The sequence below is a fragment of the Bos indicus genome, chromosome 25 (genome assembly GCF_029378745.1).
Source record: "Bos indicus isolate NIAB-ARS_2022 breed Sahiwal x Tharparkar chromosome 25, NIAB-ARS_B.indTharparkar_mat_pri_1.0, whole genome shotgun sequence".
Lineage (NCBI taxonomy): Eukaryota > Metazoa > Chordata > Mammalia > Artiodactyla > Bovidae > Bos > Bos indicus.
The window spans coordinates 39,583,030-39,597,017 of record NC_091784.1 but is presented as its reverse complement, the minus strand read 5'-3'; the positions used below and the strand labels follow the sequence as shown (position 1 = coordinate 39,597,017).

The following is a 13,988-nucleotide window of genomic DNA, read 5'->3' as shown; positions in this document are numbered from 1 at the left end:
TGCTTGCTCTTTATATGCACAGTGACTTCATCCTGTGGAGCGTGAGCAGATTAGGAACTCCCAGTGGATTTCCAGGGGCTAAGCCAGGGGTTGACCCCTCCCAGCACCTACAGGTGAGAGATTCTCCAAGGTTCTCACCCACCCACCCCCACCCCCCGTCATCCTAGTGTTAGTGAAATGGTGGTTCATTGGTTGGCCTCTCAAACAGGTCAAAATGAAGACCATTGTTAACACCAGGGCAATATTCCGAGGCCATGGAGTGACCCTCTCTTCTTTATTCCACTGCAGTGACTGGTAATGTTTCTATCCTGGTGACTGGTAATGTTTGTATCCTGCAGAAGTGTGTAAAATGATACTGACCTGGACATACCTTTTAAATTTAATGCTGTATCGTGCAGTAGTCCCTGTGTTTATAAACCCCTGAGAAGTTCTATACACAAGAGAATGTGTATACAGGGAGTTTCACCACAGCAAGATTTTGAGGTATCCTAGGTGACCATCACTAGAAGAGGTGGGTAAAAGGTGGATCATGCATTGGGGTGGTGTCTAGCAGTCAGAGTGTGTGTTGTACTTGCATGTAGCACATCCAATTAGCAGTTTTAGATATGAATGGAAAAAATGGATGGAATGAGATGTCATACAAGTAAACAATGCTTATATCAGTTAAAGTTACACACAAACCCTTACAGAAGTTACAATGGTGAGTGCTAAAGGTCCTACCTTTATCAGTGAGTGCCTGTGAGGGAAGGGATGGAACTGGGGTTTGGCATGAAGAAAGAATGGGGTCTACACAGAAACCAACACTGATATGTTTTGAGCTGAGTAGTACAGTTAACATTGTGCCCAGGACTTCTCCAGAAATACTGAAGACATACACACAGGAAAATTAAAGACCCACACTTAAAATCCTCAATAATGTTTTATTCTGTTCAGTTTTAGCCAGAATTTTATGGCTCAGTTGCCTAAATGATACCTGTGCCTTTTCTGGCAGAGCTGCTCAGCCAACATCCCCCCACACCTCAGGTCAGCAGCCAGTGGGTGACAACTGGTGCTCCAGGTACAGGCTTCTGGGGCAGGCAAGAATCAGACTTCATTCCCATAGGACTGGGCTGTGCATCTCACCTATTGGCCACTGTCTGTAAGAAGGGAGCAGGGCTTACCTTTGTTGTCTCCTGGGCTCAGAGCAGTCTTCCCAGAGGGCTGGTGCCAAAGGCATTTAAAGGCACAAGTACTGGGTGCAGCAACCTGGGGCAGGATAACAGTCAAGGTGAGCAGCAGACATACTGAGAAGCCGGGGAAGGAAGAGGTTGGGAAGCTGACGTGTGTGGGGATAAGAGCTTTTAAAAGCTTCCATGTGCACACTGTATGTGTGCAGGGTGGGACATGACTCAGAAAAGATGTGGAAAGTCCCTATGCACTCACCTAGCAACTCTGTAAGCTGGAAGTGAAGACTAAGGCAGAGTGGAACCAGCCTGGTCAAGCACTAAAGACGTACCCAACACAGAGCCAGCCTGCACAACTAGGGGAGTGCCGTCACATTGCCTCATGTTTGACTCACATTTGACCTCTGACACATTCCCATTGATTAGTGCTTGCTTCGTTTTTGACCAAGGAGGCCCAGGCTCACCTTGTACACACTGGGTGTGACCTAGACTCAGCTCTTTCTCCAAGGAGTCCTGGTTCTTCGTAGGGGCCAATGTTGGGAACTGACTTTGCTCACCACTCTGGGAGGTGTTACTCAGTGGACAAAGCTATGAAATAAGTAATTTTTTAAATGAATAATATTTTTTGATTCATATTTATCATCATAGGGAGGTCACATGAATTCTTTGATTTCTATGGTTGTCTTATCTCTTAAACTGGAAGTTTTGATTCCTAGTAACTTTTATAATTTCTTTTAGCTTTCTCCTACAATGTACACAAAATAGATTCAAATAAACAGCAATATTATCAGGAAGAAAACTGATGAGTGATTTTATAATTTTTGGCTGTCATTTTTGTCCTCAAACATGTTCCATTAAGGATGTATAATCATAACATAGAGTGCAGAGTTTCTTCAAAGAATCACTTCTTTTGTGTGGTCAAGTTGCCAATTTGATACTAAGTTGATTTCAATTTTAGAATCTTTTTACTTTTGAATATGTAAACCACTCATTTGTTCAAAGTTTAAAAATTCATAAAAAGGTAAAATCAAAGAAACCTTGCTTCCACCCCATCTCCACAAATAACATTCTTGGAGACCCTCTCTCCTAATGAGCTCTCTGATGTACATGAGCTCAAGTTTTCTCCCATGAAATCTCAAAGGTATGACACATACGACTCTACACAGGAATATTTTTCACATCTGCTGCCATTCAGGATACTTCTTGTGTGTGAATCACTTCATATTTAGAGTTGACTTCTTGTAGAAGGATTTCCCATATTATTATATTCATAAGGCTTCTCCCCTGTGGTGTTTCCTGGTGTACTGTGAGGGTTGACTTCATACAGAAGGACTTCTTGCATCTCTTATATTCATAGGGCTTCTCCCCTGTGTGGATTCTCTGATGATTAATGAGGTTTGACTTCACATAAAACCTTTTCCCACATTTCATTACATTTGAAGGGGTTCTTGCCTGTGTGAGTTATCTGATGCACAGTGAGGTATGATTTCAGAAAGGTTTCTCACATTCACTACATTTATAAGCCTTCTCTTCTGTGTGAGTCCTCTGATGCATGGTTAGGGCTGACTTAAAACAGAAAGATTTTACACATTTACTACACCCATGGAGTTTCTCTCCAGTGTGTGTGCTCTGATGTTCAATGAGATGTGATTTCTGGATGAAATTATTCCCACATTCTTCACATTGATAAGGTTTCTCCCTGTGTGTATTCACTGATGTGAAGTGTGGTGTGACTTCTGAAAGAAAGTTTTACTACATTCTTTACATTTTTAAGGTTTCTGCCATGTGTATTCTCTGGTGCTGAGGGTTGACTTCTCACATTCATTACATTTGAAGTATTTCTCTTCTGAGTGTGTCCTCTGATAAACCAGTTAGGCTTGACTTCATAGAGAAGGCTTTCCCACATACTTTACACACATGGCATTTCTTTCCTGTGTGATTTCTCTGATGACTATTAAGAAGCAACTTCACATAGAATGACTTCTCGCATTCACTGCATTTAAAGGATTTCTCTACACTGTGAGTCTACTGGTGTATAATGAGGGCTGATTTCATATAGAAGGCTTTCCCACATTCATTATATTTGTGTGGTTTCTCCCGTGTGTTTTCTGATGTTTTGTGAGGTCTGACTTTTTGTAGAAGGAGTTCTCACATTCACTGCACCCATGGGGTCTCTCCCTGGTATGAGTTCTTTGATGGACAGAGAGTCAAATTCATAGAGAAGGATTTGCCACACTCATTACATTCATATGGTTTCAACCCTGAGTGAATTTTATGATGTTTAGTGAAATTAGACTTCACACAGAAGGTTTTCCCACACTCATTAGTCATAGGGTTACTTTGCTGTATGAGAGACTTGATGAATAATTTAGGGCTGACTTAGAGCAGAAGGATGTCCCATATTTAGTACTCTTATAGGGTTTCTTCTCTGTATTTTTACCCTGGTGGAGGTGCAATGCTGATTTACCCAGAATAGAAGGATTTTCCACATTCATCACATTTGCAGGGCTTCTCCCCTGTGTGTGTTCTCTGGTGATCAGCAAATTGTGACCTGAGTAAGTTTTCCCATGTCATTGCATTTGAAAGGTTTCTCCCCTGTATGCATCTTCTGATGTTTAGTTAGATTTGATTTCACACAGAAAGATTTCCCACAGTCCTTACACTCCTGTTTTCCTCCCCTGTGGGAATTCTCTGGTGATGGTTGAAGTTTGATTTTGTGTAAGATTTCCCATAATCCTTACACTGGTAGGGCTTCTCTTACGTGTGAGTACTCTGGCTCAGCTTTAGGGCTGAGATCTGAGGGAAGGATTTCTTGCACTCATCACACACATGAAGCTTCTTTTGATGGTCGGTAATGGCTGAAGCTTCTTTTGCTGGTTGGTAATGGCTGACTTCCCAGGGGCTTTGTCACATTCACAGGTTTTCTTTCCTGCATCAGTTCTTTGCTGGATGGTGTCTTGTGCTTTCTGGAAGGTTTTCCCACATTTATTATTGTCACATGGCTCCTCTTGTGTGTTTTCTGATGTTCAGTGAGGTGGGACTCCTGGTAAAAAGATTTCTTGATGTGACTACATTCAAATATTTTCTCTCGTGAGTTTTATGAGGTTAAGTAAGATGGGACTTCTTGCTGAAATTATTCTCATTTCCATGAGATTTGTGGGTTTTCTCTACATTAATTTCCTGATGTTGAAAGAGGGTTGATGTGTCATACTCATTAACTTCAGAGTGATTCTCCTTTGTGCATTTCCTGCTGGATTTGGAGAGCTGACTTGTCACTGGTATCTTGCCCCTCCCTGTTCCTCATAATCCTGGGTACTCTCTTCTGTTTGAGTCTTCTGTGGTGGGATGGTGGCTGCCTCACTGGAGGTGGCTACTCTGCACTCATGACCTTCCACAGGTGGTCCCAAGGCCAAATCTTCTGTTGCCCACAAGGGTCCTCATTATGACTCAAGGGTCTCCCATCTTGGTTATGGTTGTTGGATGCTTCCCAGGATGAGTATCCTCTTGATTATTACCAAGAAGCAACTTCCCACGTATGTTAATTTCATCAGAGTTCTTATCTGAAACATTTTTATCATGCCAGGCTTCCCTGTCCATCACCAACTCCTGGAGCTTACTCAAACTCATGTCCATAGAGCCAGTGATGCCATCCAACCATCTCATGCTCTTCGTTCCCTTCTCCTCCTGCCCTCAATCTTTCCCAGCATCAGGGTCTTTTCCAGTGAGTCAGCTCTTTGCATCAGGTGACCAAAGTATTGAAGCTTCAGCCTCAGCATCAGTCCTTCCAGTGAATATTCAGGACTGATCTTTAGGAGTGACTGGTTGGATCCCCTTGCAGTCCAAGGGGCTCTCAAGAGTATTCTCCAACACCACAGTTCAAAAGCATCAATTGTTTGGCATTCAGCTTATTTTATAATCCAACTCTCCTATCCATATATGACTACTAAAAAAACCATAGCTTTGACTAGATGGACCTTTGTCAGCAAAGAAATATCTCTGCTTTAATTTAATATGCTGTCTAGATTGGTCATAGCTTTTCTTCCAAGGAGCAAGTGTCTTTTAAGTTCGTGGCTGCAGTCACCATCTGCAGTGATTTCCAAGCCCCCCAAATTAAAGTCTCACACTATTTCCATTGTTTCCCCATCTATTTGCCACGAAGTGATGGGACTGGATGCCATGATCTTAGTTTTCCAAATGTTGAGTTTTAAGCCAACTTTTTCACTCTCCTCTTTCACTTTCATCAAGAGGCTCTTTAGTTCTTCTTTGCTGTGGTGTCATCTGCATATCTGAAGTTATTGATATTTCTCCTAGCAATCTTGATTCCAGCTTGTGCTTCATCCAGCCCAGCATTTCACACGATGTGCTCTGCATGGAAGTTAAATAAGCAGGGTGACAATATACAACCTTGACGTACTCCTTTCCTGATTTCAAACCAGTCTGTTGTTCCTTGTCCAATTCTAACTGTTGCTTCTTGACCTGCATACAGATTTCTGAGGAGGCAGGTCAGGAGCTCTAGTATTCCCATCTCTTTAAGAATTTTCCACAGTTTGTTGTGATCCACACAGTCAAAGGCTTTGTTGTAGTCAATAAAGCAGATGTTTTTCTGGAACTTGCTTGCTCTTTCGATAATCCAGCGAATGTTGGCAATTTGATCTCTGGTTCCTCTGCCTTTTGTAAATCCAGCTTGAACATCTGGAAGTTCACAGTTGACATATTGTTGACGCCTGGCTTGGAGCATTTTGAGCATTACTTTGCTAGCGTGTGAGATGAGTGCAGTTGTGCGATCATTTGAACATTCTTTGGCACTGCCTTTCTTTGGGATTGGAATGAAAACTGACCTTTTCCAGTCCTGTGGCCACTATTGAGCTTTCCAAATTTGCTGGCATACTGAGTGTAGCACTTTCACAGCATCATATTTTAGGATTTGAGATAGCCCAAATGGAATTCCATCCCCTCCACTAGCTTTTTCATAGTGATGCTTCCTAAGGCCCACTTTGCATTCCAGGATGTCTGACTCTAGGTGAATGATCACACCACTGTGGTTATCTGGGTCATGAAGATCTTTTTTGTATAGTTCTTCTGTATATTCTTGCCACCTCTTAACATCTTCTGTTTCTTTTAGGTCCATACCATTTGTCTTTTATTGTGCCCATCTTTGCATGAAATGTTCCCTTGATATCTCTAATTTTCTTGAAGAGACCTCTAGTCTTTTCTATTTTTTCCTCTTATTTCTTTGCGTTGATCTCTGAGGAAGGCTTTCTTACCTCTCCTTGCTATTCTTTGGAGCTCTGCATTCAAAGAATAGCAAGATATAGCAAGGGTATGGGAGAAGGCAATGGCACCCCACGCCAGTACTGTTGCCCGGAAAATCCCATGGATGGAGGAGCCTGGTGGGCTGCAGTCCATGGGGTCGCTAAGAGTCAGACACGACTGAGTGACTTCACTTTCACTTTCCACTTTCATGCACTGCAGAAGGAAATGGCAGCCCACTCCAGTATTCTTGCCTGGAGAATCCCATGGACGGAGAAGCCTGGTAGGCTGCAGTCCATGGGGTCGCACAGAGTCAGACACGACTGAAGTGACTTGGCAGCAGCAAGGGCATATCTTTCTTTTTCTTCTTTGCCTTTTGCTTCTCTTCTTTTCTCAGCTATTTGTAAGGCCTCCTCAGACAACCATTTTGCCTTTTTGCATTTCTTTTTCTTGGGGATGGTCTTGATCCCTGCCTCCTGTACAATGTCACGAACCTCCATCCATAGTTCATCAGGCACTCTATCAGATCTAATCCCTTGAATCTGTTTGTCACTTCCATTGTATAATCATAAGGGATTTGATTTAGGTCATACCTGAATGGTCTAGTGGTTTTCCCTACTTTCTGCAATTTAAGTCTGAATTTGGAAATAAGGAGTTCATGATCTGAGCCACAGTCAGCTCCCAGTCTTGTTTTTGCTGACTGTATAGAGCTTCATCTTTGGCTGCAAAGAATATAATCAGTCTGATCTGGTGATGTGTAGTCTTCTCTTGTGTTTTTGGAAGAGGGTGTTTGCTATGACCAATGCGTTCTCTTCACAAAACTCTGTTAGCCTTTGCCCTGCTTCATTCTGTATTCCAAAGACAAATTTGACTGTTATTCCAGGTATCTCTTGACTTCCTACTTTTGCATTCCAGTCCCCTATAATGAAAAGGACATCTTTTTTGGGTGTGAGTTCTAAAAGGTCTTGTAGGTCTTCATAGAACTGTTCAAATTCAGCTTCTTCAGCATTATTGGTTGGGGCATAGACTTGGATTCATGTGATATTGAATGGTTTGCCTTGGAAGCGAACAGAGATCATTCTGTCCACCCAGCAATGGTGGGATGAGATTTAGCACTTTCCTGTAGCTCAAATGGTAAAGAATCTGTCTGCAGTGCAGGAGATCAGGGTTCAATCCCTGGGTTGGGAAGATCCTCTGGAGAAGGTTATAGCAATCCACTCCGGAATTCTTGCCTGGAGAATCTCATGGACAGAGGAGCCTGGCAGACTAGTCAGTGGGGTTGCAAAGAGCCAGACATGACTGAGTGGCCTTTGTCTATAAGGTCATAAATAAGAAAAGTTAGGTGTACTTGAAAAAGCTAACACATTTCTTATGTAAATATAATTTATTACATCAGTGATTCTAATTTTTTAGTCCCAAGCTCCTATGATGAAATCCTGAGCATATACTTTCTCTTTTGATCAGAAAAAGGAAAAATAGAAAATATCTGCTACGTTGGAAAATGAAGCATAAAACTATAATGAACACACATAGATTTGCTGTTTTACAAAGAAGACCATCAGAACTTAAAAGAAGAAACTATAGCTGAAGGAAACACACAGATAACTGGTTGATTACGCCAACAAAAACCATGAATAGGAAGTAGAACAAGGAATATGAGTATACATGGATGTCAGAAGACATAGCAGGGGAAATCTTAGGTACGGGATAAAACATTTATGTATTCAGATAGAGCCCACTACCTATAAGCCAATGGGAAAATACGACATAGTACTTGTTCAACATATCCTTACAAAAACACATGATAAAATATTTTTTAAAATATTCACTCCCAATCACAAGTCACAGTCTGACAGGTTTTTACACTCAGTAGTCTGCTTTTCAGCTTTGCTTCCACAAAAATTTAGAAGTCCTCCAGGAAATGTATCTCCCTTTCCCTCTCCCTCTGCTTCTCTCTCTCCCCCTCCTTTCCTCACATACTTTGAAAAAATGATGCCTCTTAAACTCCATTTTCTCCAACACTAAAGTAGTTACTGCCTATATTTTTTTATTAACACACTATGGAAAGAACTAACTTTATCCAATAATACTTGATAACACTGAATTTCAATATATATCACATCATTTTGTTCTTCTCTCCCAACTACATCCTATGCTTCTAGCAGGGTTTATTGTATCTCTACTTGCCTTTGAGTCCCTCTGAGTAGATGTGTAGTATCTCAAATAGTATCAGAATTATCTGGAAATTTTTATTTCATACTGCAGTTTAGTTGACTTACAATGTGGCGTCAGTTTCAGGCAGATAACAAAGTGATTCAGCTATACATAAACACATATCTATTCTTTTTCAGAGTCTGTCTCCATATAGGTTGTTACAGAGTATTGAGCAGAGTTCCCTGTACTATATAGTAGGTCCTTGTTGGTTATCTATTTTACATACAGTAAATGTGTGTATATTAATCCCAGCCTCCTAAATTATCCCTCCCCCATTCCAGAATTACCTGGAAATTTTTATTCAAAACATGGAGGATAAACTGTCATAGCCCGGTGTCAATCTATATGCCTTATGAATCAGAATCTGCAAGTAAGTGGCATAGGCCTGTGTACTTAGGAAATGCTTTCTGAATAGACAGTCAAACCTATGAGTATTAAGAGATGAGCATATCTGTTATGTATTACCCATCAAATGAAGGAAAAGTTAAAAAAAAAGAGGCCCCACATGCTCTCCGGTGTCACAGTGCATGGTGAGGTCTGAGTCCTTGTCGCTCAGCCACTAACTAAAATGCAAATTCTAAGAGGGGAGAGAGTACAAAGCACTTCAGAACAGGTGTGAACTTGAGCTCAAACATCAACTAGTATAAAACACACAAGCGTTAACTACACACCACGCACAGTCCTAAACCCTTTCTTCAGGGTCTGGAAAGGCAAACCTCAAAAACAGGTGTAGGTGTGGGTAAGACATATGTATGAACTTAACCGCAAGTGTTTGGACAACATCAGCAAAAAAGGATGAATATGGCTTGATGTATTTAAGAAGAGGAGTCTTAAGTAATAGAGGGCAGCCCTAGGTTTATATAAGGCCAGCAACAAGACAAAACAGATGCTTTAGATTTTAAAACATATACTTAGAATTAGGAATGAAATAAGGCCTCAGAGAATAAGGTTCTGGTTTTGAGTGAGGTCACTGGAAGGTAAGAATATAAGGTATAGAAGACAGTTTTCAAAAGAAAATTAAAAAGTAAGAGAAACTAGGGAGAGATCAGTACTACATGTGCTTTCTGTGGTCGTCAGATACAGGAGAAGAAAAGTGTTAGAGCCTAAGTAAGTGGAAACAAGGAATGTGAGATTTACATTTTGGAAGAAAAGATTTCAGGGTTAGTCTCTGCCATACTGACAATGAAAGAACTGTAACACTTCAGGTAAAATGCAGCATAGAGGGCGGATAAGGCTGAGATGGAGGAGGTGGAATTTTTCAGTCACTGGGTAAAGCAAAAAGCTTAACTGAGTAACAGATGGGTACTGAGGAAGCGTTAAAGGGAAGGGACGTAGGAAGCCTAGTTCTTAACAAACTTCCCAGAAGACAGAGTGATCGAATGATCAGAACTGTTTGCTAAAACATCTTAATTACAATGGCATAATTTTTGGCAAATTTGAGGATAGAAAATGCTATTTCACTGTGATACTTTTTCTCTCTCTGATTACCAACAGAGTTGTAGATATTCTTATCATTTGTGTTTTTGTTTCCCATTTGTGTCTCCTTTTCATGTATCTTGTTCACTTCTCTCTTGGGCTGTTGGACTTTTTCTTATGACTGGTAGGAATTCATTATTTGACAAACTTTTATTAAATGCTAAACACACTATATGAGACAGTGGAAACAGACATGAAAGAGAAAAGACCTTGTTCCCATGAAGCTTACATCCTAGTGAAAGTAAATAAAAACTAAGTAGAATAATGTAAAAAGACTTGTTTATATTTCTACTTGAGAAAAGTGTGTAAGCTCCAGAAGCTCAGGGAAAGTGCTGGTTTATCAGTGTATCTTCAGCTCCAAGAGCATGGGTGGCACAGGATAGGAATATTTGCAGAATGAACAAACGAATGCCTGGGCAGGGGCAGGACTGAGAAGAAAATAGTCCATGGAGGGAAATGAATACTAGAAAAGGAGAAACCAAGAACAAAGGTCTAAGAAGAGGCAGGCAGGTGGTCGATGCTGGGAACAAGAACGGTCACCTTCCTTAACAGGCAGGCAGGAAAGGAAAGCACTGGTGTTTTAAGAGGGATGGAAGTACAGTTTGGGTTATCTGAGGCAGGCTGGCTTGCCATTCAGTTACTTTCAAAGGTCTGAGGCCCCTGAAGAGTATTACTGACACAGAGACCAAAGGTCCCAATTTCTGAACCAAGCTACCTGGTCTACATTTCCACTGGCTTCTTTTTTTCCACCTGATAATGGTTAACTCACCGGGACCACTCCAGCCTGGGAATTCTAATGGCCACAGCTCTTCTCCTTGCTCCAGCTTGATGATCACCTCTGGTTTGGCAGTGCAGTACCCTGTGAGTGAGACATGGGGTAAGACTTCTGACAAGCCTCTTGAACATCAGAGCCCCTGAAGGATGAGGAAGGTGCAGGTTCAGGAGTCACGTGAGAAAGGTGCCCATTTGAACCTTTCTTTTGGAAGGTGAGAACAGCAAGCTTTCTGTGCCCAAGCAAACATGTCTGACCCGTAAGATGAACACACTAATATCATAAAGCTTAACCAAGGGCTCATAAGTTTTGGCAGCTAATGAAAGAAAAACAGTGAGGCATTACACAGAGAAGACATCTCACCCACAGAGACTAAGTGGCTGTAGCTCTCCAGCATCACATCCCAGTATAGCGTCCTCTGATACCCGTCAGTTGTCACCACTCATCCCGGGTGAAGTCCACAGTCATGTCCTTGAATGACATGGGTCCTTGGCCAGCACACTTCTATTCAAACCAAAGAGATCAGTACTGAGTGACATGAAAGATACGCAAAATAATTCTTAACATGTTTTAAATTTACCATAAATATTATACAGGCTGCCAATCTGCACGCTGCTTTGTGGTTATAGATTGAAGTGGTATTGTGATAGGAAAATCCAGATGATGTATTAACTTATTAATTCCAACAAAAACTGAAGTTCCTACCATGCATCTGAAATTGTCCCAGCTTGCCAAGACTGTTGAGTTAAATCAGTCCTTTTTGTTTGGCCTTCAAGGAGCTTAAAGGAGACAAATTATATCTACAAATACTCTTCCTGTAGTAAGGTATTATTCAGTTCAGTTCAGTCGCTCAGTCGTGTCCAACTCTTTGCGACCCCATGAATTGCAGCACGCCAGGCCTCCCTGTCCATCACCAACTCCCGGAGTTCGCTCAAACTCATGTGCATCAAGTCACCCCATGGTCTGTAGCCCACCAGGCTCCTCTGTCCTCCACTATCTCCCAGAATTTGCTCAAATTCATGTTCATTGAATCGGAGATGCTATCTAACCATCTCATCCTCTGCCACCCCCTTCTCCTTTTGCCTTCTTTTCTAGCATTGAAGTAATATATACATTCTCTTAATCCACACAATAATGATAAGCTTAACTTATCTTTCTTTCATTAAATGTTTAAATGTAACCAATCTACTGTCTTCTTCCCAGCAGAGAAGAAAGCACTGGGGTATCTTCTGCCTCCACAGGTGGGAGGTGTGGCCACTGAAGACAATGAGGAGCCAGTGAAGACACGCATGCAATCTCTGTCGCAGCCATAACATTTACATTAAACAGCAACAAGGAGCTTCCCTGGTGCTCACAGGTGGAGAGTCCACTTGCCAATGCAGAGGATACAGGTTTGATCCCTGATCTGGAAGGATCCCACATGCCATGAAGCAGCTGAGCTCATGCACCACAACTATTGAATCTATGCTCTAGAGCCCAGAAGCTGCAACTATTGAGCCCACATGCCCTAGGGCCCATGCTCTGAAACAAAAGAAGCCACCGTAATGCACACCTCGACTAGAGTAGCTCCCACTTGCTGCAACTAAAGAAAGCCTATGCAGCAGTGAAGATCCAACACAGCCAAAAAGTAAATGCATGAATAGAATATTAAAAAATGAAATTAAAAAAAAAGAAATGATGACATCTTAAAGGTAGTAGAGTCTAGATGCCACCCAGGATGAGGTGAGGGGCAGGAAGGACAGGATGAACCCCATTCTGGTAGCTTTTTATCTGTTTCTACTTTTCCATCTTAATATATGAACAGACTAATAAAACGCCCGGAAATCCACTGGAAAACAAAATAGGGAACAGGGAAGAGAAACACTTCACCTGGCATTTGCTCATTTTCTGTTATTCTTGGAAGACTGTCCAAACCTAGGAAGGCATTCCTGGAAGAGGAGGAAGAGGCAACAGGATGATGAGAGCTCCTTGATGCTCCACACGCCAGCTGGGTAACTGTGATCCTGGAGAAGGAGAGCAAGGCTAACTTACTGCTTTAACTACTTACAACCCTGCCCACTAACACAGAAACATCTAAAGCAGAATTATTGAGCAAATGATAGTGTCTCAAAATATGATGCCTTCATTAAAACTGATATTGCAGAGGAGAAAACCTAAAGGCTATTTTGTGTAACTGTTTTACTACCAAGATATTAACCCCTTGAGTCTGAGAATCCTCATAGTTTAAGGGATAGGGCCCTTAAACTTAGGTGTTTTGTTTAAAAACAAAACAAAACTGTTTCTTCTAACTTGCTGTTACTCAAAAGGATTTTTTTTTTTTTAAGGAAACATGTTTCTGTGTGATCATGTGGAAAGCACAAGCCAGGACTTCAATGTGCCTCTTACTGGTTCTTCACCGGTCAATTCCCCCTTCAAGTTTTTTTCCCTTCTGTTAAATGAGACAAAAATACACAATCCTGGCAAACCCTCCAGAAACTACTGCTACTCTTGATTGAGAGTAGTAACAACAGAAAAGCAACTACAGATGCCGGACATGGTTACAAAGCTGACCAGCTTCTGGAAAGGAGTAGTGGAGAATGAAGGGAGGGGAGAATCGCCCAGCACCCCCACCACACCGGCCACATTTCTCATGCCTTCCGTCCCTGTCCCCAGCTCCCTTCTCTCTTCCCCTGAGCGACACACTCCTTTTCTGGGTTTCTGCCGCTGCTCTCCTGGAGCTCGGATGGGGTTCGGATCCGAGCATGGAAGGCAGGGGGTTTTTCCCGGTGAGGTTCGCGGAGCCCCCTCCTGACCTCGGTAGAGATGCCTTATTCCAACAGAGCCTTGGAGACTGATTCACTTCAGCGGGAAGCTATCTCGGGGCCAGCCTCTCTGAGAACACACAGCTACCGGAGGCTCCGGCCGCGCCTCTACAACGGCAGGCCACCCGCGGCTGGAGTGCCCCCGGCCCCGGACAGCTGCGCCCGATAGCGCAGCGAGAGGCAATAGACCACAAATCTAAGAAAACGGGAAACCGCCTGGCGTGCTGCAGTTCGTGGGGTCCTAAAGAGTCGGATACGACTTAGCGACTGAACAAGGGAAACCCGGGATTCAAACCACCGCCGCCTCCAGTC

At 42.3% G+C, this 13,988-nt stretch overlaps 1 pseudogene; it reads right to left on the bottom strand.

Annotated features, from left to right (window-relative positions):
- Positions 1-900: 900 nt before the first annotated feature.
- LOC139179779 (zinc finger protein 33B-like) lies at positions 901-12,857 on the bottom strand (annotated as a pseudogene).
- Positions 12,858-13,988: the final 1,131 nt, after the last annotated feature.